Source organism: Podarcis raffonei, chromosome 7 (assembly GCF_027172205.1).
Source record: "Podarcis raffonei isolate rPodRaf1 chromosome 7, rPodRaf1.pri, whole genome shotgun sequence".
Lineage (NCBI taxonomy): Eukaryota > Metazoa > Chordata > Lepidosauria > Squamata > Lacertidae > Podarcis > Podarcis raffonei.
In genome coordinates, this window is record NC_070608.1 from 39394342 (window position 1) to 39411455 (window position 17114).

Sequence of the window (17114 nt, forward strand, 5' to 3'; positions counted from 1 at the left end):
ATGAAGGTTTTAAAAATATAGAAATATTTTGCAAGCATCATAACTTTCTCACAATTAATCATGGAGGGGGGAAATGATTCAGTTTGTGTTTAAAGGTGAACCAACCTATTTTTCACTTTTAAAAATAAGCCAACTGAAACACAGCCATCCTTTGAGATTTGCACCTCTCTTGGTTTTGCAATGCAATTCTCCAGTTTAGTAAGCCAACTAATGTCTGCAAAAATGCATATACAAGGCTACAATATGCATACAAAAACATATATTAGGCAATATAACATACAAAAATGCATTATATTACTGGAAATTGCTTTGCAAAAATGTGTATATGAGGCAAAATTGCATACAAAAATGTGTATATTGGAAGATATTTGCACTAAAATGCTGGTGTGCTTTTAAGAGGACTTTTAACAAGAAAAATCGCCTTCTGATGTGGCAATGTGGAGAACTGCACTTAAGACGGGAAAACTGAAAGGAACTGAAATTGACAGAACCCTACTCACAATACAGTGTTGGTTAGTTGTTTGCTTCCTACTTGCTTGCTAAATTTGCATGCCACCTTTCCACCATATGGTATTCAGATCAATTATTTAAATACTCTGAAAATCTGAATCATCCACATCTCTGCTTGATCCTATTTTCCTTTTCTTGCTTATTATACAAATATTGGGTAGCAAGAATAAATAATCAGTGCTGCACTACAGACCCCCCCCAATCCACTGTGCTGGGGGTTGAGGGTTGCATAGGACTCTGCCCGACATGGGCAGGTGCCGTTGGTGAGATTCCTACCAGTGACAGCCTTTGGAAAGCCCCCAGACAGTAGTAGTAGTAGTAGTAGTAGTAGTAATTTATTATTTCTACCCCACCCATCTGGCTGGGTTTCCCCAGCCACTCTGGGTGGCTTTCGACAGAACATTAAAAATATAATAAAACTTCAAACATTAAAAACTTCCCTAAAAAGGGCTGCCTTCAGATGTTTTCTAAAAGTTGGATAGTTGTTTATTTCCTTGACATCTGCTGGGAGGGCATTCCACAGGGCGGGTGCCACTACCAAGAAGGCCCTCTGCTTGGTTCCCTGTAACCTCACTTCTCACAGTGAAGGAATCGCCAGAAGGCCCTGGGTGCTGGACCTCAGGGCTGAATGATGGGGGTGGAGATGCTCCTTTAGGTATACTGGGCCGAGGCCGTTTAGGGCTTTAAAAGTCAGCACCAACACTTTGAATTGTGCTTGGAAACATACTGGGAGCCAATGTTGGTCTTTCAAGACTGTGTTATATGGTCTCGGCTGCCACTACCAGTCACCAGTCTAGCTGTTGCATTCTGGATCAGTTGCACTTTCCGGGTTAGTTGCAGTTTCTGGGGGTGTATCTCAAGTCAGCCTCACTACCATCCAGGCTGATGAAGAACAGGCCCAGCTGGTATGAGCAGTGGGGCTTTGGAAGTGATGGTGGCTTTGCTGCCCCATCATCACACCCCAGTGTTGCCTGACTTGGGTGATGAATGCTCTGTAGAGCTATTATACTATATCTGCTTACTTGAGAGAAAGCTCAGATGAACTCAGTAGACATCAATAGGGTTACACTCTTGCGTAATCCCCTACCCCAGGGCTGACCAAGTGTGGTGTCTCCTTCAAGTGTCACTGGACTACAACCCCCATCATCCCTGACAACTGGCCATGCTACCTGGGGTGATGGGAGTAGGGGAGTCTATTATATGGAGAGCACCACATTGGCTATCCCTGCCCATAAACAGGAAGTAAGTCCTATTGAACTCTGAGAAGGTATGCATAAGGTTGAACTGCAAGACAGATCAACAGCAAAAAGAAATAGTAAAATCTAAAGCACAAGTAAATGAAAGGGCAAGAAAAAAAAGGAGAATTCCTTAGTTGCTCGGCTACAAGTTCCTTCAATCATTTTGTCAAGAAAAATCTCAGCACTTTATATATAAAACACTTTTGAAGAGGGCTTATCAAAAGGCATTTAGATTCTCTTCCATCTCTACAAAATGTCATTTCTGGTTAATCGTTTTTTTAACTGGCAAAGAACACTGTCTTCTTCAAAGCAGCTAACCTCGTGGCTTCAATAAACCATCACTCAGACCTTTAAATCCTGGCTGTAATCATTAATGTAGGCTCAGGTGGTAAAATGTGTTTTCTGGTGAAAGATTTATGTCTTATCTGAAATGGAAGATCTGAAAATGAAAAACCCGATTTGGCAGGGCCAAAATGCCCCTCTTCCTTCTCCCTGCTACCTCCTCTTTTGCTGTGGGTATGCCCACAGTGGCGGCATGGGGATGGCGAGGTGCCCCTGCTGCAGTGTGTAACAGTGGCATGGTATACTCACAGAGGAGGAGATGTGGGGCGCACACAGAAGCAGAAGAGGGGTGCCACAACTGCAGTGGAGGCGTGGGCAAGCAGCACACTCCTCAGGCCCAGATCAGCCGCCTGAGGTAACCACCTCACATCCCTTCATGGGCGGGTCAGCCTTGTGATTTAGGTCCTAAAATAAGCTGATGTAGGAACCAGTCCTCTACCTCAAGTGGTCCCCTGTTTACTGAGATTCTTGTATGCCCAAACCTTTTCTGAATAGTTAAAAGAATGTCAAACTGTCAAATTTGCTGCCACCTACAAATTCACGCATGCAGCTATTAATAGCCAAGTTATCATAGCTATATGCTCCCTCCAGGATCAGACGAAGCATGCCTCTGAATACCATTTGCTTGAGATCAACAGTTGGAGAGGGTAATGGTGCTCATGTGCCACTTACAGGGCTTCCCATGGATCTGGTTGGTCACCTTAGAAAACCAGCTGCTGGTCTAAGGTGAGCCTTTGGTTTCATCCAGCAGGGGACTTCATAAAGCACATTGAGATTCCGTGTGATATGTTCCTATTTTATATGTTCATTAATATTCCACATGATATATTCGCCAGTATGAGTCAGTACTTACTGACTTCAGGGATCGTTATCTATCCAGGAAACACAGTGAAACCACACCTAGAGCAATACAATTTTTTTTGCTCAAAAGTTTTCAAAGAAAACAGGTTTTGGAGGACATGAAATTTGCCCTTTTGTTCCTTTCCTTTCTTCAGTCCTCCTTATGCAAGAACCCCTGGTTGAATGCTCACAATATCTCTACTTCCCACTCCCAGCCAAGGAAGACAGGACAAGGAAGAAGATACAAACCATTTACTAGATGATGGGATCAGAAGTCTCACAGTCTTGAGAGAAAGAGGAGAGTTGAAAGGGTGAATTAGGTAGGTCCACCTGTCAGGGAAGGCCCACCTTTTAAATACACATTGTGTTGAATTTCTCCTTTATCTCTAATAGACATCCAAATCAGCTGCCTTAGGTGTCCACCTTACTTTACCTAATGGTAAGGCCTATCGTGACAGTGAGACTGTATAAATATGCATTGGGCTACACTGTTAAAGTGTATTTTTCAAAACTGTATGTTTTCAAGCTTTTCTGACATGCATTTTTCTAAGGCCCTTATTGATTTTTGAAATGTATTTCCTATGCACATAAGCAACATTTTATCTCATTAACTGCATAGCAATAAAACATTGCCAGTGTCTGAGAGGTGCATGTCACTCAGGGAAGATGCCTGTCTATTCTATTTTAGAAAACATGTCCCCATTAAGGAATGATATTACAAAATAAATAGAAGGTAGCTATGGTTGTTTACTGTTGACTTGCTGAGTAGTGAGGCTATTTACAGTTAATGATTTTATGTTGCTGCTTATTGAATTGATTGATATAAAATGCTTAGGCAGCTTTATAAGATAATAATGAAAATAAATTCATCCAGCTGAAGAAGGTAAATGCTAAATTTTATTTGTGGGGGGAGGGGGCTTTTAACCCAGATCTCTCCCAAACCTTAAATGAAATACAGAGATTCCTGGAGTAGGCAAAGTATAGAAATAACATGAGACATGGATTATTAGGAAAGCTAGGAATGAATCCCCACGACGGGGTGAGCTCCTGTTGTTCGATCCCAGCTCCTGCCAACCTAGCAGTTTGAAAGCATGCAGTGCAAATAGATAAATAGGTACCGCTCCGGGAAAGTAAACGGCATTTCCGTGCGCTGCTCTGGTTTCGCCAGAAGCGGCTTAGTCATGCTGGCCACTTGGCCCAGAAAAACTGTCTGCAGAAGCAGACAAACGCCAGCTCCCTTGGCCTTTAAAGCGAGATGAGCACTGCAACCCCAGAGTCGTTTGTGACTGGACTTAATTGTCAGGGATCCCTTTACCTTTTTACCAGGCAAAAAGAGTCACCTGAAGCCAAATTGTATAGTACTCCTCATGGTGAGAGAGGATTTAAAATCAAAATGAAAGGCCATCTTCAAGTGCTGAAAAACCATCTTCCTCTGCTTGTAGATTAACAACCAGATTTCATTTTCTTTAAGGTAGATTAAAAAAACAAAGAAAACTCTCTTCCTTTTGTATGCTCTTTCCTATAGCTTTGCCTCTGCCCCCCTTCCTCTTTGGAGCTGACTGAGCTTTCTCCTTCTCCATTCCAAGGCAGGCACAGAGGAGAGGAGGAGGTCCAACAAGTTACCACACATACAACCACAGTTCCAAAATCCACAGTTGAACAATAACATTTGGGGGAGCAACCCAAATGTCACAGCGGTCTGGCAACATATTACACAAAGCAAGAGGAAAGATGCACACGACTCAAATTATAATCATGAGGTCAGCTTGCAGACTCAGTTCCAAGATGGCGACTGCAAGTGTTTCACTTTATCAGTGATGGGGAGAAACCATTGCTTCTTTATTCCAGGTGGAGGACTTTAGGTTAGGGGTCAAATGCAGCCCTCAATGTCTCTTTACCTGTTCCTTGGGAGTCTCCCTAGTCCCCACTAAGTATCAGCCCTGCCTCGTCTTCTTCTTGACTGTTTTCCCCTGCCTGGAATGTCTGCTTGAATTGTGATCATGCCTCTTGTTTTCCTGGATGTAGAGATGTGTGCATAGAAACCTTTGCCTTTTGTATGGCTTGACATCCCATGATCCCAACAATCTGCACTCTCAAATTAAAACCAAAGTTTACTTAGGAATGCTGCCTCTTGAATTTCAAAACAAAAAATTTTTTTCCTTCCAGTAGCACCTTAAAGACCAACTAAGTTAGTTCTTGGTATGAGCTTTCGTGTGCATGCACACTTCTTCAGATACTGAAGAAGTGTATCTGAAGAAGTGTGCATGCACACGAAAGCTCATACCAAGAACTAACTTAGTTGGTCTTTAAGGTGCTACTGGAAGGAAAAAAAAATTTTTTTTGACTATGGCAGACCAACACGGCTACCTTTCTGTATCTTGAATTTCATTTTGCCTTCATTCTCTGGATTATTTGACGGACCCGCTTGGGTGGGAGAGACAGGACATGGGTCTGTTTCCTCAAGATCTGTTTTCCTGAATTATGCTTATTTCACTCATGGTCATTTCCCAATGTGACAATGAAGAAAAAAACAGAACGAGGAGGAGGAGGAGGAGACTTTAAGGGCACACCAGCTGGTATTTTTGACTCTCACTCCTGATATACACTCTTCAGATTAAAATATGAAGTCATATTAAGGTGACAAATTCATTACAGAAATAATAAGAAGCAGGATACCGTTAATTAATCTTGTCTTTGAGTCATTGGGCCTCATGGGTTAGGGGAATTAAAACTGAAGCAAGCCAATAATTGACGCAGAAACATCTTTTGGGTACATGCTCTTTTGAAGTTTTAAAAGAGTCAATATATCGACACTTGTACTTCATTTTAGAAGAGATGATATTTAGAAATGCACTGGTCTGTGAAATACTTAATGCTCCTATGCCAAATGCAATTGCCAGTGGAGTCTGTCAATCTTTAGATTTACTTTTGCTTACTCTTCCAAGTATATTTAAATGCAGCTGGCATCTTAAGCAACAGATTTGATGTTTTGCTTGCACTGCTGATATGAAACAAATGATCTCAAGAGGAGCTTGTGCAGCACAAAATATCGTTCACCAAAAACCAGCCATTATCTTAACATATTTGTCTGTTCTCAAGTGTCACAAAAATAAACCAAGATTATTAATATTTGTGTGAGCTTGGTCATTCTGATGCCATTTTTTTTTTAAAATGCAGCCGTTGTTTGGGAAGGAAAAAAATTGTTTGTCAAAACCAGCATGAATTGGCAGACAGCTGCACTTATTTTCCTGTGAATATCTTGAAAGCATCTCTTTGTAGACAAGATTTCCATTCCTTTGTTTACTGCTTGGTGGGAGGTAGATACACATTTTCAGAAAGAAGCACTTACCTTATAAAATACCATTTCAGATTTCTTCCCCCCCAATTAGGAAATTGTCAGATATGCTAATTGACTAATGAGAGCTTTTGCCTTCACCTGCATCAATCTGGAAATTCGTTGTACGGTCTTGATCCTGAGAAAGAACAAAGCTTTCACTTTGTTCACTACTAACTTTCCTTGTTCATTTCCAAGGGAACTTAGCACAATTAAACTTTCTCCAGATAAGGCCTCATAAGTTTTAAGAGCTGCAAAATGTTTAATATAGATGCAATTAGTTCTGCATCCTGTCTTGATAATAATTAAAAGCAAAGATTATATCTCTGCAAGCCCTTTCCTGTTTGAAATGAGTTACAATTTTTATATTTGGTTGGGAGTACAAGTTTAAGGAAAACATAATCACTTCTTTCCATATATTCAGTGAGAGCCAGTGTGGTGTAGTGGTTAGAGTGTCAGACTAGGACCTCGGAGCCCAGGGTTCAAATCCCTACTCAGCCAGATAGCTAAGTTGCAAATAATGGCAATAAAGTAAAATGATTGGTGAACAGCAGATTCAGGTTTTCCTATCTAAAACCATCAGGCTCCCTCCATCAGATAGAAATTCCATAGAAATGTAGGTGCAGACCAGACAGAACAACAATGTCTCAAGGATGAGTCAGGCAGCCTCATGCCACAGCAATTGTTCTCTGACAGGTAATACATTTAGGACGCCACCTAAAGATAATCCTTTGATGGTGCTCCTTTCCTGCAGGCAAGACAGCATGACTCACCATGAAGCCACTTGCCATAGTCATTGTCCTTGATAGGTAAAGCCATTGAGGAGGGCCATCCACAAGGTAAACCTTCTGGATGAGTCGTCCTTGTTTGTTTATATGCCCCAATCCACCTATTTCCAGAACCTCACCCTTCAGGTGATTGACAGGTGGGTGGGTAAAAGTTGTCCCACAGGGTGCAGGTGGGGGGAAAGTGCCACACCTTTATATTAGAAATAGCTGCTATGTACAAACATTCCAAAAAAGAGCAAAATACTTTAGGCTATTGAGTTATTATGTTGGTCCATCTGATGCTCTGAAAATGCACCAGGTGTTGTGAAGCACCTCCAGGTGGCTCTCCTCTAGCTGGGTCAGGTCAATCTGGCACAACCTCCCTTCCACCTGCTTCCCATGAGTATAAGACTTCATGGGTATAAGACTTCATGTGAACCCCCCTATACCTAGACTTGATTTCTGGCTGGGTGAACATTGATCCAAAAGCTTTGTTGAAAAGGTATCTATTTCCACCCCTTGCTCTCCCTTTGCTCGACAAAGTCTTTATTTTGGGAAAGGCTCTGCAAATTCTTGGGTTGCTATCGTGGCATCACATTAAATGGACATGATCACTGAACTCAAAGTGCATTCCAGCTTGCGGTGGCGTGAACAGAAATCCTGTAAGTAAATTGTCAGCTGGTGCTTTAGTTTCAGACCTGTCACCTTGACTTTGAAGAGGTCTGCTCACAATTCTGGTGAATAATTCAGCGCTCTGCTGTAATTTAATTGTGAGAAGAAGCCAAGATCATCATTACTGTTGGCTTTATGACACCCTGTGAAATCCCACAGCTACACTTTTTTTTTTTTTTGAAAACTATGAATTTTCAGCTCTTTTTTGCATGAAAAGAATGGATTTTCAGTTGGCTGGGATGGGGAGAGGAGAGAGAGAGTGATCAAACATTTACCACACAGGAAGAAGCTGACAAGAAACAGAACGTGAAACTGAAGGCAGCATGTTAGGATTTTAGATGCACAACTAAAACGAACAAACCTGAAAAGGGTGTGTGGGAGGTGCAGAAGATGTAGCATGTAATGAAAGTTGTGTTGAAATTGCCTTTTCAGTGTTTGGAAGCTCAGCAGTTCAGCTGTCGGGGCCTATGTTTCTTCAGACAAGGTAAATAAACAGCAACTCAAATGTACTGCTGTTTATTTTTGAGATAAACAAATATAAACTGAATTATCTCATTTGTCACTGTGGGTGCTTTCAGACTGTTGTTATATTTGGGTGGCGTTGAATCACATACCAGCACATTCAGGTTTACACGATTAAAGGTGATTTGGAGCTCTTGTGCAGCAAACCCACTTCCCCAAAAGATCAGACTTCTTTGTAAAAAAAGAAGAAGTGATGGGGAAATGCAGTGAAAAGTGCAGAAGCACCTTTGCTTTGATGAAAGGTCTATCCATATAGACTGAATATTGATGTGGGTATTAATCTGTTTTTAGTTCATTGCTGATTTTGATTCTTTTGATTTCTACTGATTGTTTTATTTTTTTGTAAACCACTCTGAGGTTGGGTGTTTTTTGTTTTGTTTTGTTTTGAACAATCAAGTGATGTATAAATTTTAGGAAATAAATAAATGTCATTTAGACTCCCCACTAACAAATCAGCATGAATGCTCATTAAGTAGCCAGCTGTTGAAAACAAATCAGGATGAATGCTCCGTAATGCTCATTTTCAGAGTTGAGACATTACTGTTATAGGCAATATGGGGTTGAGGGGAAAGAGAAGGGGGAGGGGGGAGGAAAGGGGGAGACAGTAACATTTCACTCTTTTACATAATATATGAGCAAAGCTTTTGTGTCAGCATCACGTAAACAGGTACTTTATTTTTGCTGGCAGTGTGAGAGTCCTGAGGGTCCAAGGCGTGGTTGGTTGCAGACAGTTGGTTGCTGTGTGTTTTGTTTGTGTGTGCCAGGGGTGTGTGTTGCTGGGACCTGCCTGACTTTGACTTCTCTTGTATTCTAATCCTGTTTCCTTCCTTTGAGTGGATACTGTCTTTGCCTGTCCATCCCCTGCTCTTGTTCCAGACTGCTACCTGACCTGTTTTCTCCAGAGTCCACTGGGCTCATATGTGCCATGTCTGGACAGATGGGGGAATGGGGTATCTGCTCAGCCAACCCCAGGAGTACAGATGGCTGCATTTCTAAGGAACCGCAGAGAAAGAAATGAAGCCGATAGTGCTGTGAACTTCAAAGGGAAGGATGATCAAAATTAAAATAATGGAGAAGTTTTGCCAAGAAAGATCAATTCACAAAAGCACTTCCATAAAATAAAGGCATATTATTAAGACAGCTCATTATATCCAATAATGTTTTTTTCAGTAATACAATGGGGGGAGGGAACTTTTAATTATTGAAGAAAAAATAAATAGTGAAAGTAGAAATAAGTGTGTAACTGCTTTGCCAGTGTAACTGATATTTTTAAATTAATATATCATATGCTACCAAAAAAGAAACTTTTAAATACTGTACTTTAAAATATTATTCCTGTAAGCAATGAATTGATGATAATATCAATATTCCAAACAGACTGTTGTATTTAATTTGCAGTTAAAAACAAAAAAAGGTATTTCCAATATAATAAAAAAGGTAGGAGCAAAATGTGCCAACCTTGACCCTTGAACATATGTATCGTTTGTAAATAAGTAATACTAATGTATATATTGTCTCTCTTTTTTTGTCTTCTGTTAGCTGTTTCCAAGGCTACAAATCATTACTTTTCCAGTTCAATATATAGTAGCATTTTGCTGAGACAAACATAAAACAATCAGATACAGTGTTTAATTCTCCTGGTCTCGCATTGCCTGTCCTACAAGAAAGGGCAGCACGAGACTCAGAAAATATTAGCATAGCTAAATGAGCCATAAGAAGACATGTAACTATATATAATAGTTAGCAAAACAAATTCTTTGTGGTCTTAAGGATTTACTGGCCTCTCCCATAACATGTAATTTGTGTACTGAGTTGACTCATAATTTGGTATACCTCAGCGGTGTTAAATATAAACCATGGCTGAAACTCTTTACATGCTTATATGGGAATAGGTCCCACTAAATCACGGGATTTACTTCTGAGTATACATGCACAGGATTGTGCTTAGTTGCATTTTTACACTAGTTCATGTTACATCCAGATGTGGTGGGTCATTCTTAAAGGTAAAGGGACCCCTGACCATTAGGTCCAGTCGTGACTGACCGACCGACCGAGTTGCGGCGCTCATCTCGCTTTATTGGCCGAGGGAGCCGGCATACAGCTTCCAGGTCATGTGGCCAGCATGACTAAGCTGCTTCTGGCGAACCAGAGCAGCACACGGAAACGCCGTTTACCTTCCTGCCGGAGCGGTACCTATTTATCTACTTGCACTTTGAGGTGCTTTCGAACTGCTAGGTTGGCAGGAGCTGGAACCGAGCAATGGGAGCTCACCCCGTCGTGGGGATTCGAACTGCTGACCTTCTGATCGGCAAGTCATTCTTAGGCAGCTTCAAATATTGCAATAATTGCTTTTTTTTGAAGGGGTGCATGAGTGAATCTGCATTTCTGATCTTTCCACCATATATGTAGCATGCAGCAGGTGATTCCCCTAAAGGAAAGGACTTCTCCTCTTTCCCAATGACCAGTAGCCAGATGTGCTGCCAGTATAGTGACAGTGGCAGCATCATTTTTCAGTAATTGAGGTTGAACTACAACCTTGTTTACAGGCCTTTCATTGGCTGGAAATCAGGGATGGAGAACCCATGGCTCTTTGGGTGATATTGGACTCTGACTCCCATCAGCCCCAGTTAGTATAGCCAATGGTCAGAAATGAAGGAAGTGGTAGTCTAGCAATATCTGGAGGGCCACATTTTTCCAGTCCTTGCTGCAAAGGATACTTTTGTTGGTTCATACATAGAATCATACAGTGCTAGAGGTAGAAGGAAACCAAAGAGCCATCTAGTCTAACCTCCTGCAATGAAGGAATCACAGCTAAAAAAACATCCCTGACAGATGTCCATCCAACCTCTGTTTAAACCCCTGTTAAACCTTTCAAAGAGGTTATTTGTACCATCCCCTCTGCCACCTTCTTGCCATCAGGACTGTGCCATTGGCTCTGAATGAAAAATGCATGGTTCATAGTTTTGTGGAACAGTGGTCTTCAGAAAACAGATACACATAATGAGAATCAGAAACCCATATGGATAGATGATTTAGAAAATTGTGGGGAAATCTGTGAAATTGAAGATCTCCTTGACAACAAGAGGATCTTGAGACAGGGTATGGTGAGCTGTAATATTGACATGACAAAGTCAGCTCAACATGGCAACTTGGCATGTGAAATAATGTCACACAAATATCACAATACGATATTGCATGATGACACAAAGCCCTATTTTCTTATGATTCATAAAAAGATTACCCTTCAGTTTACTTCTCTGTAAGGCACCAAAACTTGTATTTGACTGTAACAAAGGTTTAGTCAGCAAATTTGAGGAGTTAGATGCACCTTACCACAACTCCCTTGAGCAAGCAATGGCAGTAATGTCAGTCTGACATAGATTGCCCTTTCAAATAATTCCTTCCCCAAGCTCCCACAAGGCATCATCTTTAAATTAAAGTTCTGCTAGGTTCTCTCTAACCTCTTGCTCTTTTAACAGGATATAAAATCACTTTGCTAGGTTTAAAACCACTTAAATAGGGCACTGAAGTGAATGGAACTAAAGCTGCAATTATATGGATACTTACCTGGGAGCAATTCCCAAACAACCCAGTGGAACTTTTTTCTGAGTGAACATGCTGAGGATTGTGCTGTTTGCCTGCTAAACTATTTCCTGAAGTGTCAGTGGAGCGAAGCAGCTGTCATACTAGTATTTTTTTAAATTCAGCTTTTAAGGATAAGGAAAATTATAACAAAGGAATATAATAGACAAAAAATGTAGCACAACAGTCATTGTCAGATCTAATTATTACACTTCTTTTCACAGGGATTCAAAAATGCAGCAGAGAGTTCCAAAGACAACATTTCATTGGTCTCAAATATCCAGTCACTTATTAAGCATTCCACAAGCTTGCCTATCTTGCTGTGATGTCTGAGGCTGCTGGCTCTTCACTGAACCACTTTGAAGGTTTTGGATTTTATTTTTCTTACAGTTAAGTGGTATATACATTTTAGGAAACAAATAATAATTTTATATATTTAATAAAGTTGAATCAGACTGTATAAATGTGTATTTTTGACAACCCTTTATGAAAATAGATTTTCCAAGTTACCTTTCCCCACACGGACAGAAAGCATACTTTGCTATACCACTGTTCCAATGTGGCCTTCTTCATGTATTTCCCAAATGGTGCAGTGGTTAGTCTAGCCGTCAGCAACAGAGAACATATTTATTCTTTATTCTTACAGTCTATCTTTTGCTCATCCCAGACATTTAAAATTGCCAGGGAGGAAACTGGAAGCACGTATTGATTCGTACTCTGTTTTGTTTACTCGAATATACAGCACCAGAAAACCGCCACTTTCAGACATGAGCACCAGAGGCAGAAATATGTGCCCTTCACATCTCCACAACTCTAGCTTTTCTGAGATAATGTGTGTGCAATCTATGACAATTTAACTGGATGAAACTGAGAGGGGGGAAAGTGGCCATTTTAAGCAAGTAGGTTTCAGCAGAGGTGACATGTGTGAAAGTGTGTGACAGTTTAAAACAAGGTTTGAGCAGAGCGAGAAGGGAGTTGGGAAAGTCTCTGTGGTGTCAGCTTTTTGGTGTTTGCTTCTGTGTTGTACATTTTTCCTTGTAAAAACTGGCTTAGAAAGCAACCCTCAGTATCTCTCCATCCCTGCTTTACTCAGACTTTTGCTCTCATTTCAGCCTAGTATGAAGGGAGGAGCATGGGCTATTTTAAACTTGCCCCTCTCTCATTCCTCAGCACGTCATGTGAGAGAGATAAAGGATGTGGAGCCCTCAAAACATTTCACAGTATCTCCCCACAACGTATTTTATTCCTGGTACCATATGTTATCTTCAACATAGTAGTAGTCATGTAGTAATTTATAAGATGTATTTTATAAACAAGCAAACACCTAGAGGTGCAACATCTATCAAGAGAACTGATCCTTTTCTAACTGAACATGTAAACTGACATGCTTGCTCTTAAGATTCTATTCACCTTGAAGAAACATATCAGCATGGGGTGTGTACAAAGGGGGGGGTGCAGAACAGAAGGGAGAAGTAATAAGATGGGGGTGGTCTCTGTGGAAAGGAAAGGTGAAAAAAGGAGGGAGGAGGAGGGAGGGGAAAGGGGGAGTGAAGATGATAATGATCCTGAGTTGGGCTGGGCAGTCAGAAAGCCTAAGGCACAGAAATGGGTTGATCTGTGTGCAAGGGAGAGCTGAGGAAAGTGAGGGAAAGGGGAGTAAAGGTAAAAATGGGGGTGCAGGGAGGAGTAGGAAGCATGAGAATGGGGTGAAGTTGAAAGCAGGAGCATGAAAGGATCTGAGGAATAGGAGGGGATGGTGGCTTCATAATTGGGCCGGTGGTGAAAAAGGTGCTTGGTAATCTGTGGGAGGAGGAAGATGGAGGTTGCCAAGGGAGTAGTTTCATGCTGGGACTGGCATTCAGAAGCAATTATGGACTCAGATCATTATCTTCCTTGAATTTGTCTGATCCTCTTCAAAAGCCACCCAAGTTTGTGAGCATTTTGCATCTTTCTACTTGAAAACATCCTTTTGAGGCTTGGCTTTGCATGGGCTGGAGGCAACTGCCTGTCTCAGAAGAGCCATTCCCACCCTGTGTGTTCACATACCTTGTGATTTACATAGCCAACAACAAGGCTTTAATGATGTTCTCATTAAAAGACATCAAGCAAACCAGGCTACTCCTGCCGCTGCATTAATGTGTGTATGTGTTTGAGTGTGTGTATCTATGCCTGTATCTGCACTGGATGGGGAGCCTGTATCTGCACTGGATGGGGAGCAAGGGAATGAGACAGAATTTACCATTCCCATTTACCTGGAAAAAATGAGACAGCCTGCTAACTCTCCCTACTTTGTGGAAAGGTAAAAAGGTAAAGGGACCCCTGACCATTAGGTCCAGTCGTGACCGACTCTGGGGTTGCAGCGCTCATCTCGCTTTATTGCCCAAGGGAGCCAGCGTACAGCTTCCGGGTCATGTGGCCAGCATGACTAAGCCACTTGTGGCGAACCAGAGCAGTGCACGCAAACGCCGTTTACCTTCCCGCCGGAGTGGTACCTATTTATCTACTTGCACTTTGATGTGTTTTCGAACTGCTAGGTTAGCAGGAGCTGGGACAGAGCAACATGAGCTCACCCTGTCACGGGGATTCAAAGTGCCAACCTTCTGATCGGCAAGTCCTAGGCTCTGTGGTTTAACCCACAGCGCCACCCGCGAAGGTACATGCTCCTAAAAAATTCACTTGCGTATCCAAGGTCAGCTTTAGTTTGACCCTGTTTGGTACAAGAGTGGTCACTATTCACACCGTGCCTGATTCAGTTAGGTGAGGATGTGTCTGGTTGCTTGGCTTGCATGGCTCAGTTTGCCTCAGGAAGGTTTCCAGCAAGGGAGCAGAGCGGTAAAGTAATTACAGATTCATTTGCTTTTATTGATAACTTTACTTAATTAATACTATGAGGATGTCCAGGGACAGGCCTTTTCAAATGACAGCCATGACAGCTCTTAAGGCAGACATAGATGATCCCTCACCTGCAAATTTAATTGGAAGTTATTAATCCCAAATACCTTCCGCTAATATGCACTTATAGCTCAGCCTCTCTGATGTTGTTCATTGGGTGGCATTATTCCCCACACTCCTACTAGCACAATGGAATACAATGAACTCCTTGGTCAGAGGGTTTTTAAAAAGAGTAAGTTACCATCCATTCGGAAGATGCATTAGAGTACTTCTTTAAGCATCCCAGGATGCTGAAAGATGAGCAGGCAGTGGCTCAGGAAGGAGATGAGTTAATGAATCATGCATGTATTTGGCTAGTTGGGGCCATGTGTGTCAGCCACATTCCCAGCACAAGAGGATTTGCTCAAACTTTGTTTGGCTCCTTTCCCTCCCTTCTCATGACCACACCATTAATGACTCATAACTCTGTAACGGACGCTATTTCACTTGGGAACCTAAGCCTTCTTCTTGTTGTTGTTTCTTTACAGGCCGTTATTCTGAAAGGATCAGGTGATTACTGTTAAGACTGTCTTATTTCTGAGCAATCAAAACAAAACAAAAAATCAAAACAAAAGGGAGGATGGCTGGAGGAAAACTTGGACAAATCAGACCAAGCACAGGCCAAAGATTCTGTGGCCAAAAAATATAAAAAGAACCCTGCCAGAACAGACCAAAGGACCATCTTAATCCAGAATCCTGTTCTGCCAGTGGCCATCCAGAGGCCTATGACAAAACTACACGCAGGAGCTGAGGGCAACAACATTCTCCCCACTGGTATTGAGAAGCATCCTGCCTCCAACACTGGAATATTTTCCATGGATTTGTCTAATCTCCTTTTAAAACGAGCCAAGTTGGTGGCAAATTCCACAGCAGGGATGACACGGAAGGGAACTTAATTTTGTCACCCTTGTGTTTGCTTGTTGCTGTCCAGCAGACGACTTCTTCTTCTTCTTCTTCTTCTTCTTCTTCTTCTTCTTCTTCTTCTTTTTTTGCTGCTGCAGTGGCATAATGCTGGCTTTCCTCTGGGATAAGACCCAGTTAATCCGCTGTGGCTCAATTGCTCTGCATTTTGCTGATAAAAGCACTGGCATTTTCTCTGGCTTAGATGCCACACTGGCGTAACTCAGCCTTATAGTTATTGCTAGAGATGAGTTCAGGTTTTGCAGCCTGGGGATGTAGACGTGTTTATAATAATATAATAATAATTTAATATTTATACCCCGCCCATCTGGCTGAGTTTCCCCAGCCACTCTGGGCGGCTCCCAATCAAGTGTTAAAAACAATAAAGCATTAAATATAAAAAAACTTCCCTAGACAGGGCTGCCTTCAGAGGTCTTTTAAAAATAGGATAGCTGCTTATTTCCTTACATCTGATGGGAGGGCGCCACTACCGAGGGCAGGCGCCACTACCGAGAAGGCCCTCTGCAGCCTGCCCTCTGTTGTGTCTGGGCACCAGTGAGTAATCTGCAGCCCAAAGAATGAATGCACGTGGCCCTTGACCTTCTTTCAGGTGGTTGGCAAGGAAGTGGAGGCAGGGTAGAGGTGGCAGAAAGAGAGGAGCCTCACATACTTTGGGCTCTATCCCTGCCCACTATTGCCAGCCCCACACACCCCAGCTCCAGACCTGCCTACTGCCAGTATGCACCTTCCAAACTATTTCCCTTCAGGAAATGTGTCCCTTTATAGAAAAATGGTTCCCCAACCCCCAGCATTGACTAGTTCAGCCTGATTAGGTAGGAGAGGCAATATCAGTATAGAACAATAACACTGGATAAATCAAATATTCTTCATGTTTTGCTTTATAATGGAGTGCATTAGGTTGTGGTTTGAAGGGTGTGGGTTTTTTTTTTTTTTGCCTCTGGCTAACCAGCATTAGTGTGCTCAGTAAAGGCCAGATGTTGACTCCCCGATACAAATCAAGCTTTCTGGCATGACATTGCAGCCTGAAGCTGTTTCTGGGTCCATATCTGTATTTGATAGCAAAATAAACATGGTACAAAGAAAGCAAAGCAAGTTGGCACGTCATAGATCATTACATTCTGACCTGAGACAGCAAACAAAAGAGCACAGACTGAAGTTTGGCCCCGGGTATCATGTTTTATTTTCATATTTTCTGGAGAGTTTGGCCAGTCATATATGCACTTAGGTGGGAATAAAGCCCATTAAGCCCAGTTGGGCTTACTTCTGGGTAGACATGTATAGGATTGCATTGTGCATATATACCTTTAGCACACATTTAAATGCTCCTTTCCTTCTTTTCCTCAATTACAAAACAGTAACAGCGCTACTTCATCACAGGGATGTTGAAAACACACACAAATCGTTTCACTACTTTGGAAGGCTTTAAAATTTACGCTCTGCGGGATTTTAATTTGC